This window comes from Salvelinus alpinus, chromosome 19 (assembly GCF_045679555.1).
Source record: "Salvelinus alpinus chromosome 19, SLU_Salpinus.1, whole genome shotgun sequence".
Taxonomy (NCBI): Eukaryota; Metazoa; Chordata; class Actinopteri; order Salmoniformes; family Salmonidae; genus Salvelinus; species Salvelinus alpinus.
In genome coordinates, this window is record NC_092104.1 from 45961050 (window position 1) to 45984924 (window position 23875).

The 23875-nt window shown below is 44.0% G+C and overlaps 1 protein-coding gene across 1 annotated transcript in view; it reads right to left on the reverse strand.

Moving 5' to 3' along the window:
- The window catches only part of LOC139545741 (fibrinogen C domain-containing protein 1-like), a 192793-nt gene that overhangs the window by 143260 nt on the left and 25658 nt on the right, over window positions 1-23875 (reverse strand). The window lies entirely within an intron of this gene.

Here is a 23875-nt window from a genome sequence, read left to right on the forward strand (position 1 = left end):
GATTGGACAGCACACACCTGTCTATATAAGGTCTGACAGTTGACAGTGCATGTCAGAGCAAAAACCAATCCATAAGGTCGAAGGAATTGTCCGTAGAGCTCCGAGACAGGATTGTGTCGAGGCCCAGATCTGGGGAAGGGTACCCAAACAATGTCTGCAGCATTGAAGGTCCCCAAGAACACAGTCGGCTCCATCATCCTTAAATCGAAGAAGTTTGGAACCACCAAAACTCTTCCTAGAGCTGGCCGCCTGGTCAAACTGAGCAAACGGGGGAGAAGGACCTTTGTCAGGGAGGTGACCAAGAACCTGTTGGTCACTCTGACAGAGCTCCAGAGTTCCTTTGTGGAGATGAGACAACCTTCCAGAAGGACAACCATATCTGTAGCTCTCCACCAATCAGGCCTTTACTGTAGAGTGGCCAGACAGAAGCCACTCCTCAGGAAACATAACAGCCCGCTTGGAGTTTGCCAAACGGCAATGAAAAGACTCAGACCATGAGAAACAAGATTCTCTGGTCAGATGAAACCAAGATCGAACTCTTTGGCCTGAATTCCAAGCGTCATGTCTGGAGGAAACCTGGCACCATCACTACGGTGAGGCATGGTGGTGGCAGCATCATGCTGTGGGGATGTTTTCAGTGGCAGGAACTGGGAGACTAGTCAGAATTGAGGGAGAGATGAAGGGAGCAAAATACAGAGAGATCCTTGATGAAAACCTGCTCCAGAATGCTCAGGACCTCAGACTGGGGCGAAGGTTCACCTTCCAACAGGACAACGACCCTAAGCACACAGCCAAGATAATGCAGGAGTGGCTTCGGGACAAGTCTCTGAATGTCCATGAGTGGCCCAGCCAGAGCCCGGACTTGAACCCGATCGAACATCTCTAGAGAGACCTGATAATAGATGTGCAGCGACACCTCCCATCCAACCTGACAGAGCTTGAGAGGATCTTCAGAGAAGAATAGGAGAAACTCCGCAAATACAGGTGTGCCAAGCTTGTAGCATTATACCATCATACTCAAGGCTGTAACCGCTGAAAATAAGGGTCTAAATACTTATGTAAATGTCATATTTCCATTTTTTATCTTTAATAAATCTGCACTAATTTCTAAAAACCTGTTTCTGCTTTGTCATTATGGGGTATTGTGTGTAGATGAATGAGGGGGAAAACTATTTAATCCATTTTAGAATAAGGCCGTAACGTAACAAAATGTGGAAAAAGTCAAGGGGTCTGAGACGGTTTCTCACAGTTTGTGCAGAAATTCTTTGGTTGTGCAAACCCACAGTTTCATCAGATGTCCGGGTGTCTGGTCTCAGATGATCCTGCAGGTGAAGAAGCCAGATGTGGTGGTCCTGGGCTGGCATGGTTAGACGTGGTCTGCAGTTGAGGCCTGTTGGATGTATTGCCAAATACTCTAAAACTATGTTGGAGGCAGCTTATGGTACTGTAGAGAAACAAGCAAATTCTTTGGCAACAGCTCTGGTGGACATTCCTGCAGTCAGCATGCCAACACAACATGTAAAGTGTGGCTTCCATGTTTCATGAGCTGAAATAAAATATCCTAGAAATGTTCTATATGCACAAGAAGCTTATTTCGCTCAGATTTTGTGCACAAATGTGTTTACATCCCTGTTAGTGAGCAGTTTTCCTTGCCAAGATACTCCATCCACCTGACAGGTGTGGCATATCAAGAAGCTGACTAAACAGCATGATAATTACACAGGTGCACCTTGTGCTGGGAACAATAAAAGACCACTCTAAAATGTACACAATGCCACATGGGAGGATGCAATTTGCATGCGGAAACAGAAATATCCACCAGAACATTTCTCATCAACAATCTGCCTCCTACGTCGTTTTAGATAATTTGGCAGTATGCTCAACTGGCCTCACAACCGCAGACCACGTGTATGGCGTTGTGTGGGCACAGATCTACCATAATGAGATCCTGAGGACCATTGTCGTGCCATTGATCCGCCGCCATCACCTCGTTTTTCTCAGAGTGATAATGCACGGCCCCAAGTCGCAAGGATCTCTAGACAATTCCTGGAAGCTGAAAATGTCCCAGTTCTTCCATGGCCTGCATACTCACCAGACCTGTCACCCATTGAGCATGTTTGGGATGCTCTGGTTCGATGTGTATGGCAGTGTGTTCCACCAATATCCAGCAACTTCACACAGCCATTGAAGATGAGTGGGACAACATTCCACAGGCCACAATCAACAGCCTGATTAAACTCTATTTGAAGGACGTGTTGCGTTACATGAGGCAAATGGTTGTCACACCAGATACTGACTGGTTTTCTGATCTACACCTCTACCTTTTTTTAAGGTATCTGTGACCAACAGATGCATATCTGTATTCCCAGTCATGTGAAATCCATAGATCAGCGCATAATTCAATTATTTAAATTGACTGATTTCCTTATATGAACTATAACTCAGTAAAATCTTTGACATTGTTGCATGTTGCATTTATATTTTTGTTCAGTATATATAGGCCTTATAAAGGGTTTAGGACTGCATCCTGAATGGATCGCATCAGTGTAGGTATAGTAACTAAAGCAAGATAGACTTTTAGGCTGAATCCTAACATGAGATATTTGTGTGTAACTCAAACTTGTGGATACATTCCATTTACATCAACATCAAAATAAAAATCGATATCTTGAAATACTGTACATAATTTCCCTTTCAACTCGTGAATAAATCATTGATTGAGATGGGCAAGAAACTATTTAGGATCCAACCTCACCTCTTACCCATCTACTCATAGCAAACCACTCTCACCACTAGACAAATTATTCAGTCCACTTCAGTCTGTCTCACAATCCTTAAACACAGACAATTCTAAAATTGTTTAATATCCAAGGCATACTAACGACATCCATTGTTGTAGAATATAACCTAAATCGGAACTACAGTAGGCTTTGCAATATTTCACTTCCAACTGCTTTGGGCTGACAAGGGGTTTGGAAAACCAACTCCTCTCCGAATCTGCATTTTGTGTTTCTCCTCTTTTGCATCATGGTGCTGAGGCAAGCATCTCTGCAGGGGAGGAAAGGAGAGTGGGACAGGAAATAAATTGGGTCTTGGCTTGCAGCTCAATCATCTGTGCATTGGCTAGGCGTCTCCACATAACAGCCCTCTCAACTGTGGGAGAACTAGTGTTTGTTTGTTTGAGTGTGTGTGCATTTGTGCGCATGTGTATCTGCATGAATGAACTACTATACAATTGCACTTCATACAGTTAGCTATAATGACAAATTAAGTGATTGACACAGGAGGGCCAAAGACTAGGACTAAGGCACCCTGTCACTGCCACATTGAAGGCCTTGCTTTGCAGGCATTTTAAATGTTTTATTATAGGCGTTCAGAGTTATTTTTTGTTATTATATTTTTTGCTGTTTTTCAAATGCCATTTCAATTTGTGTCTACTTGTGTGACCCCAGAGTAATGTTTTCATGCCTTTTCCTTGTCTCTTCTCTTACAAATGGCACACACTGATAGCATGGTCATAATGTCAGCTTCCTCATGCAGTATATATTGCATCCTGGTACTGTATGTACTCTATAAAGTTATCCAGTGGACACAATTTGGAATAGGATGGTTATAAACAGTTCTTTGTGATTGTAGAGAAGCCAAATGACCAGATTACAACCAGGTAAAGATGTCAGTCATGACTAAATTAAGACGGTCTGGGAAAGAGAACCAGATTGCAACAAGTTAAGAATGTGTTTTTCTGGTCTGTAAGAATGTTTAAAAAAAGTAATTTTATCAGTATACAACCTGACCATCACGTCACAAAACGTGAACATGACATAACTGTCACGACTTCTGCCGAAGTCGAAGCCTCTCCTTGTTCGGGCGGTGCTCTGCGGTCGACGTCACCGGTCTTCTAGCCATCATTGATCCATTTTTTCATTTTCCAGTGGTTTTGTCTTGTCTTCCTACACACCTGGTTTCAATCCCACTCATTACCTGTTGTGTATTTAACCCTCTGTTTCCCCTCATGTCTTTCTCAGATTGTTTGATGTTCAGTTCCGTGTTGTTTTGTATTGGTGCGCGACGGGTCCTCGTACCCACTTTGTATTATTGTTATTATAGTTTTGGAGTTATGTTTTATTTATTGTTATTAAACAACTCCATTACCTTAAGTTTGATTCTCCTGCGCCTGACTTCCCTGCCACATATACACACGACTCTGACAATAACAAAATACATCAGTGATACATATTGCAACAGTTTATTATAATATATATATATATTTTTTTTTACATTTGCGGGGGCACAGTGTCATAGAGGATATGAGAAATACAGCCAGTCATTGATTTAGTGCCACAGCTGCAGTGGAGCATTCAGCATGTTAAAACTAGGCCCAGCCTGGCCCATCCACAGTCTGGAGCTACTCCCTATCCTATCCCCCACAGCATCCTCTGCAGGCATTGTCATATTTATTTTAAAGATAATTAATGTGCACAAAGGAGTCCAGCCTGCTGCGCCATGCTGCACGAGATAAATGTGTTACACCAAAGCAACAATGTCGCTTGTCTGCAAGAATTATTAGCCTTTATTGTAGAGATGAAAACCCTCTGAACACATTCTAGCCGAGGAAGAGCAGAGAATACTGGGGCTCCACACTTTTCCTGTGAGCCTAAACATTCTGCTGCTTACCCTTTGTAACACAATACCAAAGCAGCCACATAGAGCTGTCTGTGTGTGTATCACTATTTGAAATAATTTGAAAGCCAGGCAAGTTGTCACCTCTCATATCCCGTTCTACCGTCGTGCCCTTGAATCTGACATAAGACAACTCAAAAGCAGACATTCATATCTTGGCATCTCTGCCACCTCTGGCCCTGTTAGCCACTTGGGTTGGGATTGGAAAGGCACACTCTGCTGAGCAGAGACCCTATTTGAGAACTTTTATCCGTCCATGCAGCAGAGAGAGAGAAAAGCTGACTGGGAGTACAGGCCTGGGCAGCACCAGCAGGGAGCTGTCGAACAGGATGAGCCGCCCTTGTTCCTCTCCTCTACTGTCCTCCACTTTTCATTTCCTTTACCTCTCCACTACCCCATCTCTCCTTCCCCTCTCGTTTCCTCCTCTCCTCTATCTCCTGTTTCACCTGGTGCTGTCAGACAAGGCCAAGACAGGCAGTGACATTGAACACCTCAGGACTAGGGAGTTCACTGCTGGTGAGTCACAGAAGGAGAAAGGGGGTGACAGAACTACTCACTGCTTCTTTGGACTGTGAAAGGTGAAGTGTCAAGTACTCACAATGGAATTGAGCCTAACCTAAAGGGAAGGGACATTTTGAGGTGGACCTGTTTTTACATTAAAAAAATGTACGCCTCGGATGAGTCTCAGAAATAAGGGCAGATGAGCATACAGCGACTAATGGAAATATTACAGCTGTCATAAGATTGTCCCATATGTACAGTACCAGTCAAAAGTTTGGACACACCTACTCATTCAAGGGTTTTCTTGATTTTTACTATTTTTCTACATCGAATAATAGTGAAGATGAAATAACACATATGGAATCATGTAGCAATCAAGTGTTTAACAAATCAAAATAGATTTTTGATTTTAGATTCTTCAAAGTAGCCACACTTTGCCTTTGACAGCTTTGCACACTCTTGGCATTCTCTCAACCACCTTCATGAGGAATGCTTTTCCAACAGTCTTGAAGGAGTGCCCACATATGCTGAGCACTTGTGGCTGCTTTTCCTTCACTCTGCGGTCCAACTCATCCCAAACTATCTCAATTGGGTTGAGGTTGGGTGGTTGTGGAGGCCAGACCCTTGTTCGTTCCCAGGCTGTGTCACAACCGGCCGTGATCGGGAGTCTCATAGGCGGTGCACAATTGGCCCAGCGTCGTCTGGGTTAGGGGAGGGTTTGGCCGGGTGGGTAGGCCGTCAATGTAAATAAGAATTTGCCTAGTTAAAGGTAAAAAATCAAATTAAATGCAAACCAGATGAGATGGTGTATCGCTGCAGAATGCTCTGGTAGCCATGCTGGTTAAGTGTGCTTTGAATTCTAAATAAATCACTGACAGTGTCACCAGCAAAGCACCCCCACATCATCACACCTCCTTCTCCATGCTTCACGGTGGGAACCACACATGTGGAGATCATCCGTTCAGCTACTCTGCATGTCACAAAGACATGGCGGTTTGAACCAAAAATCTCAAATTTGGACTCATCAGTACAAAGGACAGATTTCCACCGGTCTAATGTCCATTGCTTGTGTTTCTTGGCCCAAGCAAGTCTCTTCCTCTTATTGGTGCCCTTTAGTAGTGGTTTCTTTGCAGCAATTCAACCATGAAGGCCTGATTCACGCAGTCTCCTCTGAACAGTTGATGTTGAGATGTGTCTGTTACTTGAACTCTGTGAGGCATTTTTATTTGGGCTGCAATCTGAGGTGCAGTTAACTCTAATGAACTTATCCTCTGCAGCAGAGGTAACTCTGGGTCTTCCTTTCCTGTGGCGGCCCTCATGAGAGCACGTTTCATCATAGAGCTTGATGGTTTTTGCGACTGAACTTAAAGAAAGTTCTTGAAATGTTCCATATTGACCAACCTTCATGTCTTTGCTTATTTGAGCTGTTCTTGACATAATATGGACTTGGTCTTTTGAAAAAAATTGGGATATCTTCTGTATACCATCCATACCTTGTCACAACAAAACTGATTGGCTCAAATGCATTAAGAAGGAAAGAAATTCCACAAATTAACTTTTAACAAGGCACACCTGTTAATTGAAATGCATTCCAGTTGACTACCTTATTTTTTTATTTTTTTTATTTCACCTTTATTTAACCAGGTAGGCTAGTTGAGAACAAGTTCTCATTTGCAACTGCGACCTGGCCAAGATAAAGCATAGCAGTGTGAACAGACAACACAGAGTTACACATGGAGTAAACAATAAACAAGTCAATAACATGGTAGAAAAAAAGAGAATCTATATACAATGTGTGCAAAAGGCATGAGGTAGGCAATAAATCGAATAATTACAATTTAGCAGATTAACACTGGAGTGATAAATCATCAGATGATCATGTGCAAGAAGAGATACTGGTGTGCAAAAGAGCAGAAAAGTAAATAAATAAAAGCAGTATGGGGGGTGAGGTAGGTAAATTGGGTGGGTAGTTTACAGATGGACTATGTACAGCTGCAGCGATCGGTTAGCTGCTCGGATAGCAGATTTTTAAAGTTGTTGAGGGAGATAAAAGTCTCCAACTTCAGAGATTTTTGCAATTCGTTCCAGTCGCAGGCAGCAGAGAACTGGAAGGAAAGGCGTCCAAATGAGGTTTTAGCTTTAGGGATGATCAGTGAGATACACCTGCTGGAGCGCGTGCTGCGGGTGGGTGTAGCCATCGTGACCAGTGAACTGAGATAAGGCGGCACTTTACCTAGCATAGCCTTGTAGATGACCTGGAGCCAGTGGGTCTGACGACGAACATGTAGCGAGGGCCAGCCGACTAGGGCATACAGGTCGCAGTGGTGGGTCGTATAAGGTGCTTTAGTAACAAAACGAATGGCACTGTGATAAACTGCATCCAGTTTGCTGAGTAGAGTGTTGGAAGCTATTTTGTAGATGACATCGCCGAAGTCGAGGATCGGTAGGATAGTCAGTTTTACTAGGGTAAGTTTGGCGGCGTGAGTGAAGGAGGCTTTGTTGCGGAATAGAAAGCCGATTCTTGATTTGATTTTGGATTGGAGATGTTTGATATGAGTCTGGAAGGAGAGTTTGCAGTCTAGCCAGACACCTAGGTACTTATAGATGTCCACATATTCTAGGTCGGAACCGTCCAGGGTGGTGATGCTAGTCGGGCGTGCGGGTGCAGGCAGCGAACGGTTGAAAAGCATGCATTTGGTTTTACTAGCGTTTAAGAGCAGTTGGAGGCCACGGAAGGAGTGTTGTATGGCATTGAAGCTCGTTTGGAGGTTAGATAGCACAGTGTCCAAGGAAGGGCCGGAAGTATATAGAATGGTGTCGTCTGCGTAGAGGTGGATCAGGGAATCGCCCGCAGCAAGAGCAACATCATTGATGTATACAGAGAAAAGAGTCGGCCCGAGAATTGAACCCTGTGGTACCCCCATAGAGACTGCCAGAGGACCGGACAACATGCCCTCCGATTTGACACACTGAACTCTGTCTGCAAAGTAGTTGGTGAACCAGGCAAGGCAGTCATTAGAAAAACCGAGGCTACTGAGTCTGCCGATAAGAATATGGTGATTGACAGAGTCGAAAGCCTTGGCCAGGTCGATGAAGACGGCTGCACAGTAATGTCTTTTATCGATGGCGGTTATGATGTCGTTTAGTACCTTGAGCGTGGCTGAGGTGCACCCGTGACCGGCTCGGAAACCGGATTGCACAGCGGAGAAGGTACGGTGGGATTCGAGATGGTCAGTGATCTGTTTGTTGACTTGGCTTTCGAAGACCTTAGATAGGCAGGGCAGGATGGATATAGGTCTGTAACAGTTTGGGTCCAGGGTGTCTCCCCCTTTGAAGAGGGGGATGACCGCGGCAGCTTTCCAATCCTTGGGGATCTCAGATGATACGAAGGAGAGGTTGAACAGGCTGGTAATAGGGGGTGCGACAATGGCGGCGGACAGTTTCAGAAATAGGGGGTCCAGATTGTCAAGCCCAGCTGATTTGTATGGGTCCAGGTTTTCCAGCTCTTTCAGAACATCTGCTATCTGGATTTGGGTAAAGGAGAAGCTGGGGAGGCTTGGGCGAGTAGCAGCGGGGGGGGCGGGGCTGTTGGCCAAGGTTGGAGTCGCCAGGAGGAAGGCATGGCCAGCCATTGAGAAATGCTTGTTGAAGTCTTCGATTATCACGGATTTATCGGTGGTGACCGTGTTACCTAGCCTCAGTGCAGTGGGCAGCTGGGAGGAGGTGCTCTTGTTCTCCATGGACTTTACAGTATCCCAGAACTTTTTGGAGTTAGAGCTACAGGATGCGAATTTCTGCTTGAAAAAGCTGGCCTTTGCTTTCCTGACTGACTGCGTGTATTGGTTCCTGACTTCCCTGAACAGTTGCATATCGCGGGGGCTCTTCGATGCTATTGCAGTTCGCCACAGGATGTTTTTGTGCTGGTCGAGGGCAGTCAGGTCTGGAGTGAACCAAGGGCTATATCTGTTCTTGGTTCTGCATTTTTTGAACGGAGCATGCTTGTCTAATATGGTGAGGAAGTAACATTTAAAGAATGACCAGGCATCCTCAACTGACGGGATGAGGTCAATATCCTTCCAGGGTACCCGGGCCAGGTCGATTAGAAAGGCCTGCTCGCAGAAGTGTTTTAGGGAGCGTTTGACAGTGATGAGGGGTGGTCGTTTGACCGCGGACCCGTGGCGGATACAGGCAATGAGGCAGTGATCGCTGAGATCTTGATTGAAGACAGCAGAGGTGTATTTGGAGGGCAGGTTGGTCAGGATAATGTCTATTAGGGTGCCCATGTTTACGGATTTAGGGTTGTACCTGGTGGGTTCCTTGATGATTTGTGTGAGATTGAGGGCATCAAGCTTGGATTGTAGGACTGCCGGGGTGTTAAGCATATCCCAGTTTAGGTCACCTAACAGAACAAACTCTGAAGCTAGATGGGGAGCGATCAATTCACAGATGGTGTCCAGGGCACAGCTGGGAGCTGAGGGGGGTCGGTAGCAGGCGGCAACAGTGAGAGACTTATTTCTGGAGAGATTAATTTTTAAAATTAGAAGTTCGAACTGTTTGGGCATAGACCTGGAAAGTATGACAGAACTTTGCAGGCTATCTCTGCAGTAGATTGCAACTCCTCCCCCTTTGGCAGTTCTATCTTGACGGAAAGTGTTATAGTTGGGTATGGAAATCTCAGAATTTTTGGTGGCCTTCCTAAGCCAGGATTCGGACACGGCAAGGACATCAGGATTGGCAGAGTGTGCTAAAGCGGTGAGTAAGGCAAACTTAGGGAGGAGGCTTCTGATGTTGACATGCATGAGGCCAAGGCTTTTTCGATCGCAGAAGTCAACAAATGAGGGTGACTGGGGACATGCAGGGCCTGGGTTTACCTCCACATCACCCGAGGAACAGAGGAGTAGTAGGATGAGGGTGCGGCTAAAGGCTATCAAAACTGGTCGCCTAGAGCGTTGGGGACAAAGAATAAAAGGAGCAGATTTATGGGCGTGGTAGAATAGATTCTGGGCATAATGTGCAGACAGGGGTATGGAGGGGCGCGGGTACAGCGGAGGCAAGCCCAGGCACTGGGTGATGATAAGAGAGGTTGTATCTCTGGACATGCTGGTCTCAATGGGTGAGGTCACCGCATGTGTGGGGGGTGGGACAAAGGGGGTATCAGAGGTACGGAGAGTGGAACTACAGGGTCCATTGCAAACCAAAACAATGATAATGAAAACTAGCCTGAACAACAGTATGCAAGGCATATTGATATTTGAGAGAGACATACAATAAGGCATAAAGTGATTGCAGGTCTTGATTGGGAGAGCTAGCTAAAACAACAGGTAAGATAACAGCAGCAATAACAGGGTGCTAGTCTAACACAGCAACAACAGGTAAAAATGGCGACGACTAGGCAGAGAGGGTCGGATTAACTACACACAGATCCTGAGTTAAAGCACAGAGCCGACAGATAAAACACAAATAAACAGAATGGAGTACCGTGAATTAATGGACAGTCAAGCATGCATCAGCTATGTAGCCAAGTGATCATAGTGTCCAGGGGGCAGCCGTAGATGGAGCAGGGAGGCCTCGCGGCGTTTAAAGTTAGTAGCCCGGGGGGTGGTCTGCTCAGACGGAGGGGGTCTGCTCAGACGTGGTCGTGTCGACAGAGAATCCAAGCCAGATGGCAATGGCGAAAGAGAGGTTGTGAATTGTAGAATTGTGTTTGCTAACTGGTGCTAGCTTCGTGGCAGTGGCGCTAGCTGCGCTAGCCGCAAGCTAGCTGTGAGGATCAGAAGCAGTGGCTCAGGGATTACGGCAGGAATCCGGCGTTGTTGTCGAGAGACAGTCCGATGCTGGTAAATTGGTGAGTAATATCCAGGCTAATAACAGGGCTGGTGTCTGTGCAGAAGGTAAAAGCTACTAGCAGCGGCAAAAAAAAAAAAATGGCTAAATTAGCTTGTAGCTGGTATTGTAGCCCAAGAATTCGCTGGTAGACCTCTTCAGCTAGCCGGCAGATGGGCCTAGCTCGAGGCTAGCTCAAGGCTAACTGGTGCTTGCTTCGGGACAGAGGTGTTAGCCAGTAGTAGCCACTCGGTTGCAGCTAGCTAGCTGTGATGATACGGTGTAATTGTCCAGAGCTTGCGTCAGGAATCCGGTGATGTGGTAGAGAAAAAGCAGTCCTATATGCTCTGGGTTGATATCGCGCTTGCAGACTGGCAGGTATTGGCCCGGTATTGAAGCTGGCTGTGTCCGAGTTGAGGGTGAAGACCGCAGCAGTGGCTAACTGACTACTAGCTAGTAGCTAGTTATCTGGCTAGCTTCTGATTGGGGTTACGGTTCTAAAGTATAAAAAAAATAGCAGGTCCGTACCACATTGGGTGAGGCGGAATGTAGGAATGTATATTCAGTTCCTAGATGGAAAGTGAAATTAAAATATATACGAAATGTATACGAAAAATACGAAGACTATTTACTATTTACTATTTACACGCGACAGGACAATACAAACACACGTCCGACTGCTACGCCATCTTGGATTCGGATTATGAAGCTGGTTGAGAGAATCCCAAGACTGTGCATAGCATTATCAAGGCAAAGTGTGGCTACTTAGAAGAATCTCAAATATAAAATATATTTTGATTTGTTTAACACTGTTTTGGTTACTACATGATCCCATATGTGTTATTTCATAGTTTTGATGTCTTCCCTAATATTCTACAATGTAGAAAATAGTAAAAAATAAAGAAAAACCCTTGAATGAGTAGGTGGGTCCAAACGTTTGACTGGTACTGTATATTATCAATAGCATGGGAGCTTTCCCAAGTGAAAGAGGTCCATTCCAGGCATGATTATTAAGAATTAAGTCAGATGCTTTTAGGAGCTATTGCCTGTAACAGAGCTACAGTGTATTCTCCTGTACAAGGCCAGTATATGCTTTTACTACATAACGCTGATCGGTGCTATTTGGGAGGCTATCAGGCTCTTAATTGTCAGTCGGTGGTTGAATAGCTCCCTGATCACAGCTTACCCTGATACACTATACACACAATAATCCACTTGAGCAGAAAACCTAGGATCTGAGCTGTTCTAAGATGTGGCCCTTACTCAAACAGAGGAAGCTTGTCCTCGATTTGATTATAACTGAGCTACAGTTTTCTATGTTGAGGGAGGCAGAAGGGAAGTTTGAAATGGTCGAAGCGAGTACACAATATAGGAAATAGAGTGCCACTTGAAACACATACCCTATGAGGAAGACGGCAGAGTGGAAGCTAGCTCAGATCTCTGTACCATTAAAAAGCAGAGGGATAATGAAAGTCATGAAGTTCTCTCATCTGACCCTCTGGTATGACTTGAGCAGGGGTGTTGGCCTTAACGGTGTACCTGTGCTATGGATACAGGGAGTGCATGCAGGCTCCAGGATACGTGTCTCATGCTAAAAGCCTGTCACCTAATTAAAAACCTTGACCCTCCTGCCGGCTGGGAATAATGAGGCTGACGCTGCAGTGATTTCATTTAATTACAGTACATGACAAAAAGGCCTGGTTCGAGCATTACACACACCAGAGGAGCAGGATTTTTTTTATCACTGCAGTCGGTATCTACTTAGCTCATCCTTAATGCATTTTTTTTTAATGGGGAACATTTACCAAGTGGATTTATATTTAAAAAATCATGCAGGAAATGTAACTGCTCCTCCTCAGTGCCAACCCCTAAATGGCCTGCAGTCCTGAGGCTTTACTGGGGATGGTAGACAATGAGAACTCTCCGTTTTCTAGAAGGTCAGTGCAGATGTCAAGACTGTTTGGTCTTCCACTTGGGGCTGGGAAAAGACCATGGGTCCTAGATCAGTCTTTGGGCAGACAGACAGTCACATAATGTATACCACTACCTGTGTTGTTGTTTTTGCCTCAAATTTGGATATCCTGTGTGATGTTAATGCTAAAGCAAACTTCCTGACATTCAAAGTGACCCCTTCTAATGTTCTCACCACACATACAGTGGATTCAATCTGACAGGCATCTGCAAACAGCAGCTGGCACAAGGTGCCAGAGATAAGAGGGGTGAATTAGCTCACCTTCAAGACCAACACGGAATGCTTTCAAGCATACTCAGGAGGGAGTTAGTGCCGTTTCGCCACTGACATGCTATGATTGTCATCCATGCATAAACAGTGTCATGTTTTTCTGTTTAATCAATGGTAAATATTGCCTCTGGGTGGGTCTATTCAAATCAAATGTTATTTGTCACATGCCTCGTAAACAGGTGTAGGCTAACAGTGAATGCTTACTTATGGGTCCTTTTCCAACAATGCAGAGTCAAAGTAGAGTTAAATATATACATAGTGAGAAGAGGAATAAATACACAGTGATTGCTTTGTTTAACAGAGTATACTGCTGAGAGCCCATTTAGCACATGGTCATACAAACCCATAAGCCAGACTTATGATGTAAATGGCAAGCTTTTGGGGTAGGGGAGGGCTGCACGGAAGAAAAAAAAAGAAGAAAATCGTTTGACTTTTGGACCCCACGGCCATGGGAGAAAAATAATCCCTGAAAGCTATAAGAGTTGGCCCAAATCAAGAGGAGGATGTCTCATACTGTACTCTAACATAATTCTTTGGGAGAGCACCAATCCATACAAATAGGTCTGTAATAAGGAAACCAGATACTGCGGCTTACCGTTGAGCTTTAAAATGGCTTTAGGCATATTTCCTACTGGGTTCCTACTTCGATGTGGCAAAGCTGCACATCTATAGTGCAAAACTGGGCTATACCGTATATCGATAGCTGGCTACAAAGAACTTTCTTATGTTGATTACTGTCACTGAAAAAACTCCCTAACCTAATTATGTTATCATACAGAAACACCCAATGTGTCTTGGTGACATGGACTTCTTTGTCTAATTAAACGGTCCAGCATATCTAATGAAACGGCCAGAGGGGACTCTTTGTGCTCCGGAATCAGTAGTCAACTTACTCCTCCGCAGCTGGGTGATTAAGACTCCGTCTTGTGTGTTTGTTTGTTTGATCCTTTTGCCAAGAGGGGATAACACACAGGTCACCTTGATGCTCTGTGTCAGCATTCATTGAATTTCCTCACTGATATCTGCACCTTTTCCTCACACCACAGTGAGAGTGTATTTAGGACAATACTGAGCGATAGATCCATTCAGTGGTAGGGAGGCTGTGTCTAATTGAGTTACTGATGGTGAGTGCAATGGTCATGGCTGTATATCAGCAAAAATTAGGAGAAAGCTCAAATCCAATTGTCGTTAAGCTGATCTGTACTGATCTTGTGCAATGTTCAGATAATGGTTGGCCGGATGCATATTCATCAGGTGAGGAACGTACAGTAAGCAGTAAATATGATGCAAAGCCATAAAAAAATGAAAAGAGGGAAACTCCTGTTTACCTCATATCAGGAAGAAATGATGAGCCTCTATTTTGGGAAGAACTTATTTTATTACGAAAGCGCAATTCCACTGGTCTGCAACCACTGTTCTGTTTGTCAATTCAGCAGAGCTTTCTGGTAGAAACTAAGGATGGCGGCTCTTTTCGGACAGACGTCTCATTTTATTTAGACTTTTTTTTTACTCCCTTTTTCGTGGTATCCAATTGTTAGTAGTTACTGTCTTGTCTCATCACTCCCAACTCCCGCACGGACTCGGGGGAGGTGAAGGCCGAGAGCCATGCATCCTCCGAAACACAACCCAACCAAGCCGCTTCTTAACACAGCGCGCATCCAACTCGGAAGACAGGTGCACCAATGTGTTAGAGGAAACACCGTACACCTAGCGACCTGGTCAGCGTGCACTGCGCCCGGCCCGCCACAGGAGTTGCTACTGCGCGATGAGACAAGGATATCCCTGCCAGCCAAACCCTCCCTAACCCGGACGACACTGGGCCAATTGTACACCGCCCCATGGGCCTCCCGGTCACAGCCGGCTGCGACAGAGCCTGGGCTCGAACCCAGAGTCTCTGGTGGCACAGCCGTAGACCACTGCGCCACCCGGGAGTCCCTTAGACATGTCTCATTTTAACCAGAGACCACAACTGCTGACCACACTACATGTACGGTTGGAACCATTTTGTTACACAATTTTAGTGTGCATTTTTTTTAACCTTGTATTAACTGTACATGCGTAAATGATAAACATGCTTAATAATTATGGTTTGTTTTCTTTGTGATTAATTTAAACAAGCACCTCTATCCTTTGGGATGAGGAAGTTACTTCAAATAAGTGCCAGATTGCATCCATTATTATCATAAAGTGTCTTAATGAATACCAGGTAAACACCTGCAGAAATAGGACTGTATCGGTACTTTCTATAAATTTGGGTGTGGTGTGTGTGTGTGTGCAATGTGCCTAAACGTAGGTGTGCCTACTCTGCCTGAAAGTTGGTATGTTTTTTCCTCTGTTCCTTTGTTCTCCTCTGCCTGAAGTCTACAACCAGTTCCTGTGGAGACTGACCTGGTCTCCAGCTGCAGTGACAATAGCATCCATTGTGTATGCAGGTTGCTCTTTCAGAGGACTACAATGACAGGCAGCCATGTGTGGACAGCGATTTGTCTTGCAGGCTGGAGCCGGGCTCCGGAGACTTTTTCCACAGGCCTGATAGGACACAATATATCCTCCATCTGCTGTAGAGCTCTTATAGAGGAGGGTTTGCTGCTCAACCCAGAGGTACAAGTCTGACATCAAACAGACTTCCAATCCTTATAATGACCTACATCCACCCTAGCTGATACAGTGGCTTGCGAAATAATTCACTCCATTAGCATTTTTCCTATTTAGTTACCTTACAACCTGGAATTAAAATTGATTTTTTTGTGGGGTTGTATCATTTGATTTACACAACTTGCCTACCACTTTGAAGACGCAAAATATTTTTTGTGAAAAAAAGAAGAAATAAAACAAAAAAACTGAAAACTTCAGCGTGCATAACTATTCACACCCCGGATGTCAATACTTTGTAGAGCCACCTTCTGCAGCAATTACAGCTGCAAGTATCTTGGGGTATGTCTCTATAAGCTTGGCACATCTAGCCACTGGGATTTTTGCCCATTCTTCAAGGCAAAACTGCTCCAGCTCCTTCAAGTTGGATGGGTTCCGCTGGTGTACAGCAATCTTTAAGTCATACCACACATTCCAAGACATTTACATGTTTCCCCTTAGGGGTCATTGTCCTGCTGGAAGGTGAACCTCTGTCCCAGTCTCAAATCTCTGGAAGACTGAAACAAGTTTCCCTCAAGAATTTCCCTGTATTTAGCGCCATCCATCATTCCTTCAATTCTGACCAGTTTCCCAGTCCCTACCAATGAAAAACATCCCCACAGCATGATGCTGTCACCATGCTTTACTGTGGGGATGGTGTTCTTGGGGTGATGAGAGGTGTTGGGTTTGCGCCAGACATAGCATTTTCCTTGATGGCCAAAAAGCTCAATTTTAGTCTCATCTGACCTTCTTCCATATGTTTGGGGAGTCTCCCACATGCCTTTTGGCGAACACCAAACGTGTTTGCTTATTTTTGTCTTTAAGCAATGGCTTTTTCCTGGCCACTCTTCTGTAAAGCCCAGCTCTGGAGTGTACAGCTTAAAGTGGTCCTATAAACAGATACACCAATCTCCGCTGTGGAGCTTTGCAGCTCCTTCAGGGTTATCTCTGATTAATGCCATCCTTGCCTGGTCTGTGAGTTTTGGTCCTCTCTTGGCAGGTTTGTTGTGGTGCCATATTCTTTCTATTTTGTAATAATGGATTTAATGGTGTTCCGTTGGATGCTCAAAGTTTCGGATATTTATTTATAACACAACCCTGATCTGTACATCTCCACAACTTTGTCCCTGACCTGTTTGGAGAGCTCCTTGGCCTTCATGATGCCCCTTGCTTAGTGGTGTTGCAGACTCTGGGGCCTTTCAGAACAAGTGTATATAAACTCAGATCATGTAACACTTAGATAGCACACAGGTGGACTTTATTTAACCAATTGTGACTTCTGAAGTTAATTGGTTGCACCAGATCTTATTTAGGGGCTTCATAGCAAAAGGGGGTGAATACATATGCACGCATCCCTTTTCTGTTTTTTATTTTTTAGAATTTTTTGAAACAAGTAATTTTTTTTCATTTCAGTTCACCAATTTGGACTATTTTGTGTATGTCATAAGGGAATGAAAAAACAAATAACTGCCACTGAGTGCATGGTGCCTGTGCTGTTTTCAAAGTTATTACATTAAACTGAAAAAAGTTGCTATCAGTCGGTTGCATAAAGACTTAGAAATCAATGTTAAAATATAATATGAATGAATGAATCATGAGGTGGTAATGGGGTTCGTAATAGGTCAATTCTAGTTCATCACTATTTCAAAGGTCACATTTACATTTACATTTACATTTAAGTCATTTAGCAGACGCTCTTATCCAGAGCGACTTACAAATTGGTGCATTGAAATCAGTGGTGGAGAACAGATACATCTCAGGGGAGAACTATCAATTAGGAGCCATGTTGCCATAAGATCAAATTAATACCAACCACTAGGTAGAAAATATACATTAAAATTTCAATTCAATGTGTTGTTATTATTTGTAATATTATACATCTAATTATCCCTCACCTTGACCCAGCCCTGCCTGCAACTACAACGATAAATGAACAGTAAGCTCTCATTTAAGTGGAAAGCATATGGAAATGTTTTATCATTGGAGGGAAGGAAAGGAAAGGTTTCAGCCACTGGTGGTAATCACAGTAATCCAGTCTGTTCAGTTAGGGGCTCACAGCAACTCTATAGGTCAGAATGAATCAGAACAGAATGCATTAGCTGGGCAACACAGACAATGCATAGCAATGTGTTGTTTAGAAACTTGGAAGATGTTGGCAGAAGGTCGACATCAGCCATACCAAATGGAAAGGAGTGAAGTCTAGAATACAGAGACCCCACGAAACAAATCTTTGGAGTTTTAAGAAACACATTATCTACTACTGTCTGTTGGAATGATCTCATCGGAAGGCTAATTGGACATTTCCGGCATTCTACTAATGTGTTTGCAGCTTTCCCATGACTCTTATTTATGATCAACACATCCAGACTTCAGTGCAATAACAGTTAACTACAGTTTTCTGGTATGAGAATGGGTGGTAGGTAGCCTAACGGTTAAGAGTGTTGTTGCCAGTCACTGAAAAGTCGCTGGTTTGAATTCCCGAGCTGACGCGGTGAAAAATCTGTCCTTGAGCGGGTCAATGAACCCTATAATTGAAAAAGAATGTCTGCTAAATTACTAAAATGTAAATTTCGTTGTTCCATATCACTGGTTTAAAGGTATCAACAATACCATGTACTGTCATTTCATGGCGCCGGAGGGGATGGCTGCCCACGACATGAATAACATACAGCTGGCGGGTTTTATGCTATTTCGGCAGGATAAAACAGTGGCCTCTGGTAAGACAAGGGGTGGCGGTCTATGTATATTTGTAAACAACAGCTGATGCACGAAATCTAAGGAGGTCTCAAGGTTTTGCTCGCCTGAGGTAGAGTATTTCATGATAAGCTGTAGACCACAATATTTACCAAGAGAGTTTTCATCTGTATTTTTTGTATCTGTCTATATACCACCACAAACCGATGCTGGCACTAAGACCGCACTCAATGAGCTGTATACGGCCATAAGCAAACAGGAAAACGCTCATCCAGAGGTGGCGCTCCTAGTGGCCGGGGACTTTAGGGAAACTTAAATCCGTTTGACCTATTTTTTTACCTGCATGTTAACTTCTTCTTAATAGGGGGCGCTGTTTTCACTTTGGGAAAAAATTGTGCCCAAATTAAACGGCCTCGTACTCTGTTCTAGATCATACGATATGCATATTATTATTACTATTGGATAGAAAACACTCTGAAGTTTCTAAAACTGTCTGTGAGTAAAACAGAACTCATTTGGCAGCAAACTTCCAAACAGGAAGTGAAAATTCTGAAAATGGGGCTCTGTGTAAGGCCTTGCCTATTCAATTGCCTTATATTTATGGATCTGTATGTACTTCATACGCCTTCCACTAGATGTCAACAGGCAGTAGAATGTTGAATGGGGTGTCTAGCTTGATGTGAGACCGAATGAGAGCTTTTGGAGTGACAGGTCTGCCCTATTGGCAGTATTTAGCTGCGCACCAGGGAACACCACATTGTTTTCTGCAATGCGTTAGGTATACACGACGAAATGCTCCGTCTTGGACTTTATTGGATACATATGAGAAAAACATAAAGATGGATTTTCAACTGAGTTTGACCAGTTTATTCAACGTTTATTGTGACTTTTGGAATTTTTCGTTCCATACGCCAAGAGTTGATGGACATGTGCGCTCCACAATGCTAGCCAAAGTTGCTAATTCGACAGAAGAAATGGACATTCTAAAACAAAACAACGATTTATTGTGGAATTAGGACTCCTTGCACTACATTCTGATGGAAGATCATCAAAGGTAAGAGAATATTTATGATGTTATTTTGTATTTTTGTGGAATATGTTGGCTCCAACATGGAGGAGAATGGCTGGGCGCTGTCTCAGAAAATTGCATGCTGTACTTTGTACTAAAGGTATTTTTTTAAATCTAACACAGCAGTTGCATTAAGAACCAGTGTATCTTTCATTTGCTGTACAACATGTATTTTCTAGCAAAGTTTATGATTCGTTTTTTGGTTAGATTACGTGACTGTCCAAAATATCTCCGGACAATTTGGTGCATTTTGGCGCCGTATTCACAATGTAAAACCACGATTTGTAGCTATAAATATGCACATTTTCGAACAAAACATAAATGTATTGTACAACATGATGTTATAAGACTGTCATCTGATGAAGTTGTTCAAAGGTTAGTGATTAATTTTATCTCTATTTGTGGGTTTTGTGAAAGCTATGTTAGCGGTGAAAAAATGGCGTTGTGTGTTTGGCTATTGTGGTGAGCTAACATAAATATATATTGTGTTTTCGCTGTAAAACACTTAAAAAATCGGAAATATTGGCTGGATTCACAAGATGTTTATCTTTCATTTTCTGTACAACATGTATTTTTCATAAATGTTTTATGAGTATTTATGTATTTCACGCTGCTCTCTGTAATTATTCTGGCTGATTTGGTGCCATTTATGATCATGGCACCAATGTAAAACCAGGATTTGTAGCTATAAATATGCACATTTTCGAACAAAACATAAATGTATTGTATAACATGATGTTATAAGACTGTCATCTGATGAAGTTAGCTATGTAGCTATGTAGCTATGTTTGCGGTGAAAACATGGCGTTTTGTGTTTGGCTATTGTGGTGAGCTAACATTGGACATGTTGGCTGGATTCACAAGATGTTTATCTTTCATTTGCTGTATTGGACTTGTGATTTCATGAAATTATATTATATGATATCCCTGTGGCGCAAGGCTAGGCTATGCTAGTCAGTGTTTCTGATGAGGAGGATCCCGGATCCGGGAGGGTGAATCGGTAGAGGTGCAACCAGAGGAAAAAATAACTCTAGAACACCTTTACTCCACACACAGAGACGCAGACAAAGCTCTCCCTCCATTTGGAAAATTTGATGATAATTATATCCTCCAGATTCCTGCTTACAAGCAAAAACTAAAGCAGGAAGTACCAATGACTCGCTCAATACAGAAGTGGTCAGATGACGTGGATGCTACGCTACAGGCCTGTTTCCTGCACAGAATGGAATATGTTCTGAGATTCATCCAATGGCATTGAGGAGTATACCACCTCAGTCACCGGCTTCATCAATGACGTCATCCCCACAGTAACCGTACGTACACATCCCAACCAGAAGCCATGGATTACAGGCAACATCCGCAACGAGACAAAAGCTAAAGCTGACGCTTTCAAGGAGAGGAACACTAATCAGGACGATTATGAGAAATCCTGGTATGCCATCAGACGAACCATCAAAAAGGTAAAGTGTCAATACAGGACTTGGATTGAATCATACTACACTTGCTCTGACACTCGTCGGATGTGGCAGGGCTTCCAAACTATTACGGACAACAAAATGAAACCCAGCCGCGAGCTGCCCAGTGTCGCGAGCCTACCAGACGAGCTAAATGCCTTTTTTGCTCGCTTCAAGGCAAGCAACACTGAAGCATGCATGAGAGCACCAGCTGCTCTGGACGACTGTGTAATCCGTAGCCGATGTAAGCTTGACCTTTAACAAGAGAAAATTCATAAAGCCGCGGGGCCAGACGTATTACCATCACCTGTACTCCGCGCACACGCTGACCAACTTACAAGTCTCTTCATTGATATTTTCAACCTTTTCTAGATCGAGTCAGTAATACCTACATGTCTCAAGTGAAGGTAACCTACCAAAATGACTACCATTCACGTCGGTAGCCATGAAGTGCTGTGAGAGGATGGTCATGACTCATATCAACACCATCATCCTGGAAGCCCTAGACCCACTCCAATTTGCATACAGCCCCAACAAATCCACAGATGACGCAATCTCAATCTAACTCAACACTGCCCTTTCCCACATGGACAAAAGGAACACCTATGTGAAAATGCTGTTCATTGACTACAGATCAGCGTTCAACACCCTCAATGCTCATCACTAAGCTAAGGACCCTGGGACTAAACACCTCCCTCTGCAACTGGATCCTGGACTTCATGACGGGCCGCCCCCCAGGTGGTAAGGGTAGGCAAGAACACATCTTCCACTCTGATCCTCAACACTGGGGCCCCTCAGGGGTGCGTGCATAGTCCCTTCCTTTACTCCCTGTTCACCCACGACTGCGTGGCCAAGCACGACTCCAACACCATCATTAAGTTTGCTGAAGACACAATAGTGGTAGGCCTGATCACTGACAATGATGAGGCACCCTATAGGGAGGAGGTCAGAGACCTGGCAGTGTGGTGCCAGGACAACAACCTCTCCCTCAATGTGAGCAAGACAAAGGAACTGATCGTGGACTAGAGGAAAAGGAGGTTCGAACAGGCATCGACGGGGCTGTAGTTGAGCGGGTCGAGAGTTTCAAGTTCCTTGGTGTCCACCGGAGTGCCAAGTCTAGGTCCAAAAGGCTCCTTAACAGCTTCTACCCCCGCCTTTGCTGAACAATTTTGAACAAGAGTGCTGAACAATTAATCAAAATGGCCACCCTGACTATTAACACTGACACCCCCCACCCCCTTTGTTTTTACACTGCTGCTATTCACTGTTTAATATCTATGTATAGTCACTTTACCCCTAACTACATTAACAAATTACCTCAACTAATCTGTACCCCAGCACATTGGCTCGGTACCGGTACCCCATGTATATAGTCTCATTATTGTTATTTTATTGTGTTCCTTCTTATTTTATTTTTTACTTTAATTTATTTAGTAAATCTTTTCTTAACTATTTCTTGAATTGCATTATTGGTTAAGGGCTTGTAAGTAAGCATTTCACGGTAAGGTCTACTACACCTGTTGTATTCGGCCCATGTGACAAATACATTTGAAGCTCTGGTGTTTTGGCAAAAACAATGCAGGTGATTTCTGTATCATATTCATTATTTCGAATCAACATGCATCCCACAGGGCACAGATGTCAATTCCATGTTGGTTCAACATCATTTCATTGACATGACTTGGAAACAACGCTGATTCAACCAGTGTGCCCAGTGGGATGGAAGCCAAATGGCTACACTGCTCTGCTTGGTAGGCACATTGGAACTGGGATGACTTGAGGCCGGTCTGACAGATTGACATGGCTGGTTAGAGTTCTAAGATGTACTGTAAAGCCTGATTAGATTGTCCATAATGGATTATGGGGCTTGACAGTCTTTCAGTCTATGATCTGATGTGACAGATGCCAAGTCCACTCAAAAGTCATCAACTGCATTAATGTCTCTCTACTACACTGTAATTTCCTCTAATTTTAACGGTGTGTGTGTGTGTGCGTGTGCCTGAGTGTGGGTGCGTGTTCATGTGTGTGTGTTGCTACTGCATCTCTCGGGGAAGATGCACTCGCTCCTTTCGTTGTTCGCTAGTCGGCTACTGGAGGAGGTCAAAGTCATTTGCAACTCCTCTGGGTGGCATTACACCAGGGTTACGTCTGGGGTGTCAGTGATAACAGGACTTTAAAAGCCCTCAGGGTTCGCTTAGAGAAATGGCCAGATTTGGTATACACTGCTTTGTAAACAAAGGTAAAAATGTAATGTGAAAAAAATGGGAGGGGGGAAGAGAAAGAAAGAAAAACACATACGACTGAATTTGCATCCTGTAGCACAAACTCAGTTCTGGGACACGGTAAAGTCCATGGAGAATAAGAGCACCTCCTCCCAGCTGCCCACTGCACTGAGGCTAGGAAACACTGTCACCACCGATAAATCCACTATAATTGAGAATTTCAATAAGCATTTTTCTACGGCTGGCCATGCTTTCCACCTGGCTACCCCTACCCCGGTCAACAGCCCTGCACTCCCCACAGCAACTCGCCCAAGCCTCCCCCATTTCTCCTTCACCCAAATCCAGATAGCTGATGTTCTTAAAGAACTGCAAAACCTGGACCCCTACAAATCAGCCGAGCCTGCAATCTGCACCCTCTCTCTTTAAAATTATCTGCCGAAATTGTTGCAACCCCTATTGCTAGTCTGTTCAACCTCTCTTTCGTATCATCTGAGATTCCCAAAGATTGGAAAGCTGCCGCGGCCATCCCCCTCTTCAAAGGGGGAGACACTCTAGACCC